This window comes from Alosa alosa, chromosome 9 (assembly GCF_017589495.1).
Source record: "Alosa alosa isolate M-15738 ecotype Scorff River chromosome 9, AALO_Geno_1.1, whole genome shotgun sequence".
NCBI classification, from domain to species: Eukaryota; Metazoa; Chordata; class Actinopteri; order Clupeiformes; family Clupeidae; genus Alosa; species Alosa alosa.
In genome coordinates this window covers 14,345,506-14,355,419 of record NC_063197.1, presented here as the reverse complement: position 1 = coordinate 14,355,419, position 9,914 = coordinate 14,345,506, and positions in this window count along the sequence as shown.

Genomic DNA, 9,914 nt, shown 5'->3' with positions numbered 1-9,914 from the left:
ATTGAAATAGTAGCTCACTTACTTTGATAGAAGGGTTGGTGAATTGATTAATTTCTCAAATACATGAATGCTTTTTTTAATCAAAGGAGAGAGGAAGCGTGCCGTTGTCACACATGGGTAATCCTATTCGTATTCAAATTCTGCCGTCAGAGTTGTAAGCTATGTGTCAATCTAAAAAAGCTTCCCCTTCCACAAACACATTTTACCGGGTAAAATATACCTTAAACAGAGAATCTATTTGTGGCTCTGTGACTGATTCATAGACCTGGGGAGGGGAAGAGGAGGGAGAGGTGCACAGGATCACAGAGTCCGGGGATCATAACAGTGCAGAAAGTGGGGGAGGGTAGAAGAGGTTCGGCAACAGAATAAGAGAGAGAGAGAGAGAGAGAGAGAGAGATGTCTAGGTAGGACCTCCGTGCTTCACCCCATGGTGGTCATGTGGGCGACAGAAAAATAAACAGACAACATAAATAAAATTGTCCTCTATTAAAATTACTTTTTAGATCCAACCCTGCATTCACACATAATATTGTAAACTACATCTCAATTCTTGGCAGCAACAGGAAAATATCTTACAACAACATATTTGAGAGTAAAAACCATGATATCTGGCATTCTTGACATTCAAAATAACAACTGATATTGTTTAAAAGCTTTTACATATGCCATTAAAACCTTAAAAGATAGTGTCTTAGTAGTAGCCTACTATACTTAAAAGAGAGAAAAGAGATGAGCAAGCTCGTAAGTGATAATCGTAAATAATAACATTCATCTCTCTTGGGTGAACAGAAAACCACAGTGAATTGTAATAATGAGCCCCATGGGTCCTGCGAGTTATAATGGTGCTTTGGGGCAGAGAGGAACCACATATGGCTTATGCATACCTTTACAAACTAACATATGCACGGCATATACATCAGGCTACAATTATGCAGCTCTCCCCAATAATTGTTTGTGCAAAATTGCCTTGATGAACAATCAAATGAGGCGCCTCTAGATAGCAATGGGACAGTAAATCACTGGGGCACTGCATACATTGTTGAACAAGGTCGGTCGTGGGTAAGAATCGTGAGGTTGTCAGTGTTTGTGACAGAGCTTCTGAGCCCTTGAAGTAGATTGTAGTAACAGCTGGGTCTGACATGGAGAGCTTGTTCCCCGTCAGACAGACCGAAGGAGGGGACTGAAAAAAAGAAAAAAGAAAAAAAAACAGTCACCTCCTCTTTGGAAGAAAATTACTTGACCAAGTAAAGGACGTGTAGTTCAAAATTAGTTCTTAACTTGTATAACGACTGAAAAATGAATTTCCCCATGTTCCCATGTTGTGGTTCAATAAGAGGTGTGTTGATTCATGTTTCTGATAATGAAACTGATAATAGCCTCAGCATGATTTAATTACTTCATTGTATATAGGAGAAAGAAGCAAACGTTGATAGGGAAAGGAGTAAATCTGTTTCTAATGGATGTTCAAATTAATTAAATATTATAATGGAGCAACAGAAAGAAAAAAAAAACATCTCTGCATAGCATAATACATTAAGTCAGGAGGAGCCTTTATGGGCCTTTATGCCCTCCGTACTCCCTCCGAGCCATTCCCCGCCCTCTATCCGTAATTAACGCCAGATGTAGAGGGAAAATTAGCATATGTTTCACACATTTTAGTAATCATTCATATATTTGGACAAATTTATAAAATATTTATATATGTGTATAGAAGGTTTAAAAGATTATTGTTGGTACAAGCTTTCTGTTTATTTATCATTATGTGCAGCACTAGAAAATGAATTACAACCTTTAATATAATGACCACTCAATATCTAAAATAAGAGCTATTGCTTACCTAATACCAGCTATTGTTAGTTTGTAAAAACTAAATGTGTCGTGATGGCTGCAGTATGCTTTTCAAATAATGTCTCTGTCTTGTCTCTCACATAATTGAAAATGACTTGCTTGGACAAAGTGGGTTTGTGACTGGCCAGTGAAAAGAGTACAATTTGTATTGTCACTATACAACAGAGGGTATACAACCACACAGAATGGAGAGCCTCTTATGTAAATCTACTTTCATAGATGGTACAATATTTTGTGTAGGTTAAGCTCTGATAAGACAGAATTAGGCCAAGATAGCCTCGCTTTGATCCTCTTTTGCCTTCTCCATCACAGTAGTCAGCCAGTCATGACAACAAGAAATAATTATTCGGATTTAGGAATGTCTTCAGAAGCCCTCTCCATTCATTTTGTCCACTGAAAAAAAAAAAACATACATTCTGAGAATTTGAGTCACTTTTAGTTTATGATTTCATGAGTTCAAAACCTTGAAAGAAATGTCTGCTTAGTGGCGGAGCTGCTGGAAACAGGGAAAGATTGATGGCCTTGGCTGGTTGCCCATGTCCTGGGCCTATGGCTGCAGAAGAAGGAGGGGGAAGAGAAAGGGAATCTGTCTGTTTTGCGTTCCATGCTCCTGGTAAACTGACCCCTGCTGAACTGACTCTATCATCCCCTGACCAAAGGGGAGCGTCCAACATCAGACACCCACTTTAATAACCTTTATTTTGGACTGAGAGACCGACCACCTTGCCTGCCCAGCCATTTACAACTTCCAATATAAGCCATAATATTATAAATATGTATTCAGCATACTCAACCAGCATTGGTTACCATTGTAGCCTAAATGTCTGCTGTTGAATCAAAATTGGCTGCATATCAGTACTCAAATCAATGAGCTATGAAGAAATGGCAACATTAAGACAAACAACAGAACCCGTTCATGTAAATATACTGTTGTCTACTTTGTTCTCTTGAAAAGATCGTCATCTTGGAATCCCGCTCATATTGCGCAGTTATTTGGGTAGCCCCTGTTCAGCCGCCCACGCATCAGGTACAGTAAGTGGAGCGTTCACTTCCTGTTGACTAACCCCAGCACCCCGGGGCTTCCGTGCTGTGCGAGCCTGCGGTCGCCTGACTGCGAAAAAGTGTGAGAATGCAGCGGGCTGGGGCCAGGTGCATGACAGGAAAAAGAAGAAAAAAAAAGATAAAGCAAACATTTTTTTTTTAACAGCAGTGATGATAATATCAAGCTGCAATAGATTTTTCTCTATGCTGCTCACTGAGAGACTAATGTCATGTCTTTTGATGGAAGTGAAGGAGGTCTTAAATGAATGCATGCAAGTATATCAGACCACATGCAAGTATATCAGAGCGTGAAAGCCAAAATTCCAACTCAATCAATTGAAGTAGTCGTGATAAGGAGATCCAGGAAATGAGAAGGGGAAGGAGAGATGGACGTGTGAGTGGGGGCTGGGAGATGGAGATTGTGGGTGTCGTGGGAGTGCTTCAACAACAATAACAGCAGTGTGTGTGTGTGGGGAGGAGGGGGTGATTGCTTACAAAAGTGATGAAATAACATCTCTTCTCCACAGCACAGCTGCTGTTGCCATCCCCATTCTGCCAAGATACCTTGACTTCTCTCTCTTTCTCTCTCTCTCTCTCTGTCTCTATTTAAATGCATAAGCAATGATCAGTAGTAGAAGAGTGCCAGCATTGTGTGATATACCTGACAAAGCTCATTAAAACAACTTGGGCTTTGTACACTGCAGATACCAATGACCTTTTTGACTTGGATTGCATACAAAAGGTGTCGCTTGGGTCCCTTCCAGAGGAGCCCTTGTACAGATTTGTCTGTCAGCTCGCCATCTTTGCATTTGATGAAGTCACACACTGGAACCTCTCTTCAATCAGTGACCTTTCGGTAATTTCGTTTGATCCTCGAAGTTTTGAATTTTGGAAACCGATGTCTAGGCATTGAAACATCCTTTTAATCCATCCCCCTGTCTCTCTCTGTTTTATGCCCTTTCTCTTTCATCCCTTCTTTTCTCCCCCCTTACCCTCCCCCATTCTTTGCAGATTAGAATTCATTAGCAATCAAAGAGCCTTTGGAGAGCTCAGGCTCTTAATTACCCACTCATTTGCATCTTTGCATATTAATGACTGCAGAGTTTTTTGGTGGGGATTTTTGCCGCAGTGGTTTAAAGGCACCTCGGCCCCTCCAGTCCTCCAGGGAGATGTGTGTATGTGTGAGAGTGTGTGTGTGTGTGTGTGTGTGTGTGTGTGGGGGTTGTCCTTAGGCGAGGCTTGCAGCTTCCCACCTCTCTCTCTCCCCAGTCTTCCCACCAGCAGCACGGGACTGGGACCAGACGTGGCATAGGGATGCAGGTCCGAGGTGATGTGTGTGTGTGTGTGTGTGTGTGGGGGTGTCCGCCATTGCCATATGAGAGAAGAAGAACATGGTCCTGAATGACACCATGTTTGTGTCATGTGGCGAGGTATCAGGGGGAGAGAAAAAAAGACAAAGTCATTATGATAATAGATTAAATTGTGTACCCTTACAAACCACCAGAGCTTGCCACTAGTGTTGTTACCAAAAAAGGAAAACAACACAAAAGAGATGGCACGATGCAGGTTGTTCTACAGGGGGTTACGAGTGTAAGTCTTTAACTACCTGGTCCATAGGGAATAAGTGTGCCCAATGAAGATTTGTTCTCCTCAGCGTAAAGACATATCTCCTGATGATCGCTGTTGTAAACGCAGCAGGAGCTGAACCACCTCCAGTCATATCTGCAATGTTGCTCAGTCGTGCAGCACACATGTACACACATGTACACACATACACACACACACACACACACACACACACACACACACACACACACACACACACACACACACACACACACACACACACACACACACAAACACACACACACACATGCTCACATTGGGGCTAGGAGCTGGGAGGAGGACAATGCCACCAGAGACTGTCTACAACAGCTCCAGGGCTTTTCTTAACCTCGGCCCAGCCTTGCTCTTCATTCAATCTGTTGGGATCACACACACACACACACACACACAAAATGTGCTCAGAAGTGGAGAAAATGAACAATGAAATTCCCCACTGCCTGCTATGCGCTGCTCAATTATTAATTAAACCCTAGTGTCTGTGTTTCACAGCCCTAACCGCTCTTGTGAAAAAATGAAATATTGCTCCCAACAGTGTCTGACCACATCAGTTCTGGCAGTAAAAAACAAAAGGCTGCAGGTTTATGTTGTGGCGGGGGTCCATAAACGTCCTCGGGGACGACTGGAAAACAGAGATGTTTCATCTGCAGGATACCTGCTGTCCATTAATGACAGAGCATGTAAGAAGGAGACAAAAAATAAAAACAGATCCACTCATCATTAGCTGCCTTCCTCGTCATGAATGACCTCTCGGGCGCGGTAGGAGGAGGTGGAGGACATCAAAAGCCTCGTGCTGAATGCTGCATGGCCTCACCTCTCCCCGGCTGCTTTGATAGCATTAGCAGGGTATTAGAAATGTGTGTGTGTACCTATGTGTGTGTGTGTGTGTGTGTTTACATGGGCGTGCGTGCAGGGAGGGGTAGGGTGGGGGTTTTCCCCTGGCCTGAGGAGCAGACTAAGGTAGAGCCGAGTGGCATGGACGGGCTTAATAAGGTGCAGCGTGCCCCTGTTAACCCCTGGCGGTGAAGCTCACAGAGCCTTTGGGCATTAGAGGAGTCCAGGTAGGCTGAGGACAACGCTCTTGGGTTACTGGCCACCCAGTGAAATCCACTCAGCGGGGACATTAAGCCCAGCACAGGCCATAAGGGTGTTATGTCCAGTCGAACAAAGGTCTGCAAATATGTTGTCATGTGAACATCTGATTGTATGTGTTCAGTAGTGATGTATTACATTCTGTATGTCTGTATGTGTTAGTACTACACCAGCAAAACAGCTTTACCTGGTACTCATTTGCCTTCTTCTTTAATTAATGTACACTGCCACCTTGTGGCTGAATTACAGCACTGTGCTACACAGAATTCTTGCAATGACAATGTTTGTTTTTTCCGGACAGATAAATTGATGCACTGTACAATTATATGGTTAAGAATATACCTGACCTGAATATAATATCTATATTCATGTATACAAATAAAACTATGATAGTTAAAATATACAATGTCAATTTTTGAATGTGCATATACTGTCAGGGGTTTATGACTATCTACAACAATATGTAAGTGAGAAAGGTGATATGAGTGTGGAAAAAGAAATCACAAACATCCAGTTTTAATAGAAAGATCTTATTTTTTAAACCAGGACGCCAGACATTTTTTGGATATATTTTGTAAAAAATAAAAACAAATAAACAAAAAATAGAACAAAAAAACTGGAAACAAAATGGAATTATATGATTTAGACGATGTAAATTTAGTGGTCTCATATACAATACAAATTCTTTTCATCGCCAAAAGTGCAAATTCTCCCAAAAAAAGACAGCCTACCTCTCCCTAGCTTCAACAGACAATGACGGACAAAGGAGAGGAACAGGACATGTGAAAAGGTGAGGGTTAATATTGTCCATAAGCCTGAGCCACAGAAGATGCTCTGCCGCCCCAAAATAACCTGTCTGCAAAGATTTATGTAATGTACTGTATGTTAATGATCGTAAATGAAACAAAATAATCTTTATGAATCAGAAAACAAAAAGAATCGGAAAAGAAATAAACAAAACATTCAAAAAATATCCCAAAAACTGAAGCTATAGAGAGTCACATGGGCACTCTCATGTTCACACCATATATATCTGAACTATACATTTTCGATGTCTACTCTGTTCGAGATTTTTCACTGCATATTAAGTGTTGAGTCAAAAGCCTTTTTCAGTGTAGACTCTGAGAAAGCTATGGTTCCCAAATCTAGCATACACACTTAAGTATCTCTGAGGAATAGTTATATGGAAGCCTGTAGTGTAAAAGGGCTACAGAATCTGTGCTACTGTAGGCAAAATGGATGCTACATGCCATCAGGTGAGAGATTCTGTGTCTGTCTCTAAGTGAGGGACGACAATTCAATGAAAACAACAACGTAATCTTGGAAGACTCACTACAATTACCAACTGATAAAAACTGTTGCTAGTGGAAAAACAAATGAAAAAAAAATCAAATGAATAATAATAATAATAATAATAATAATAATAAAAACCCTTCGATAGGTCTCCATCCAGGTGTCTTTCTGATGTGACAGTATGGAAGCTGGATGAGGACACACTGGCTGAGTTGATGCTTGTGTATGGGGGTGCGGTGGTGGTGTGTATGCCACTGCTTAACTGTTCAAAGTCATGACTGTGGAACCTGGAGGGGCGGCAGTTATAGAATGGACTTCAACCCAGATATCGAGTATTCAAGTTTTTCTTTTTTTTTTCTTTCTCTGTCTCTGTCATGTCATGTAGTTTTTGCATTTAAATAATCATCAAATATCCACAAGTGAGATAACAAAATATAAACAAATAAAGATGAACATAACAACAATAACAACAGTAATAACCAAAGGAGACAGCACACAATATTCTGGATGGCCTTTCAAAAAGTGCTTTGTTACAATCGCAAAGGGCCGGCAACAGGCAAGGTGGCCTTTTTTCCAAAGCACAGTGCCCCCCGATGCATGCCCACTCATGGGACAGAATTGGAAGTGGAGGTGGAGGGACACACACACACACACACACACAGACAGACACACGCATATACACTCACACATACCACTCCTGCGTCCTCTCCACCATGTATCATCAATGGGAATTCTGAAGTTATGGAATGCATCCTCTATTGGTTGGTGACCTCCCTCCCTTCCCCCCCCCCCTCCACAACCCACCCCGCCTCGCTTAAAAGCCTCTCTTTTTGGCATCCTCAGCTGCCACCTCCCAACACCTCCTCAGCAAGTGGGTGATGGCAGAGTCCAGAGAACACAGAACATCTTTCTCTGTTTTTTTTAATAACCCTGACAAAGGCCTTTGTATTAGCAGGCCCTCACTCATATTCAAGACATTTCAAAGATGTTGGGCTGAGAAGCGAGCGAGGGGGCATCACAATCACGTCACATAGCTGTCGTCGTGCTCACTGCATTGACACTCAGGCCGAGGACAAGGCCTGCTTCGTGGACTTTGTAGTACAATTAAGATGTTCGTTACACATGGAAGGCAAATCATTGGACTTTGAACAATGGATTGCAGTGTTCCTTTTTCCACCTGAGAAGCACTTCAAAATAAGACAATGAATTGATCAATATTTTTCCCCCCAACAAAATAAATGTCCCCCTCCTCATGACAGACATTTTTTTGCTAAGACATTGTACCATCCCTGGGCAGGCGGTGAACCGTGACAAGACGAGGCCTTATGGGGCACCAAAGTCAAACCAATTTTTTCCTGAATACCGCAGCGTTAGTGTGAGCTGGCTCCATGCATCCCATCCACACGCCCTGTTGACCTCTCCTACCCACCTACACCCCACTCGGACCCCCTGTATTTTGTGCAAACGATTGATCCCCACTGGCCAGAGGGAGAGAAAGAGAGGCTCTCCCCGTGCAGTGGCTAGAGGGGTATCGGACAGCGCTCTACCTTAGGAGCGGGGTACAGGGGGGAAGAGAGCCCTAAGAGTGGCTTAAAAAAGCATGGTAGCCTTGACGTTTGGTATTTCGTGCCACGCCATGTACATTGGCGCTCCGTCTGCCATGGTCGCTCCACTCAGCCCAGGGATGGAGTGTGCAGCAACAAAATAACATCCAACAACCCAACCAGCACGCTGGCCTGTTCCATGGTCATTACAGTTATCACTGTTATCAACATTTTTTATTCTTGTTTTGAACGTTAATGCTTTGTCTTCCAATAATAAATATTAAGAAAAAAAAAGACTCAATTTGGATAAACACAAGCAACAATGGCTTAAGGGCTTGCGAGACACTTTCTCAGTGTAGTGTCTGTAGAAGTAACGGGGGCTGAGGCTTGCTCTTGGTTTTTCCTTAAAGGACCGGTGGCTACGGCTCTGTAAAAGCCAGGCCACTCTCTCCATGTCCCGTTTGTTTACACACGACTTGTCATTCAATGCTGGGCAGGGCACTAACGTAAGACATTAACACCTGGAGACCTGGAGAACGGTGCACTTTCACCCCTTCTCCAGGTGATTTCATTTGGCTTGGTTCTGATTTTTGCCCGATTGCTCGTTAATTGATTGGACGTGGCAAGCTCTATTTGAGCTTTTTTTCGTTGTTGTTGTTAATATAAAGATTGTGAAGAAGTGATTGCAAAAGACTCAGAGGAAAATAAAAAAGCTACTTTTTTTTTGAAAAGAGGCATCCCTGTATCTCTCCATGTTAAGGCACATTCTTGCTGTCCCATCCAGGTGGTGAGACCAAGCCCCAGCCCCGCATTGTTTCCGGACTCACTGAACAAAGCTTAGTCATCGAACAAGAGCCTCCTCTCGTCCCTCTGAACACATGTGGCCCCTCCAATCACAACGTCGGCAGGATATGCAGATAAATATACATTTCAGTTTTAGTCATACGATCTGTGCGTTGCACAACCTCCTGAAACAGCCTAGGGTAAGGCCTCTGAGCCCATACGTTTCTGATGCTAATGGCATGATCACTGAGGAGGCTCGACACTAGGGCCCACTCCTTTTGAAAAGCAGGCCTCTACAGCCCTACGTAGTGATCCCTGTGTTCATTTGAGCATTATGGCTTACAACACGGCCTGGCAGACGCCTTGAATGTTAAAGTTACAGTCGAGTGCGAGCCGTCTTCTGCTTTAGAATAGCGAGCATTAACCGTAGTGGTGAATGTTAATAGGGGGCATTGGGGGGAGTGAAAGGAGTCTGTGTTTAGAGGAACTCGACAAGGCCTTGCTGACTTCTTCTGCCCTTCTCCTTTCAGGACAAGGGCACGACTTTTTAGTGCAAACTCTTGCTGTCTCAGCTAAAGCACTACTTCCAGTGCTATCAGGCTTTGTAATTTCCCACCCCGACCCAGAAAAAGCACCCCGTTACCCGCGCCTCCACGGAAAAGCACCACCGTAACCCACCCCTACACCCAC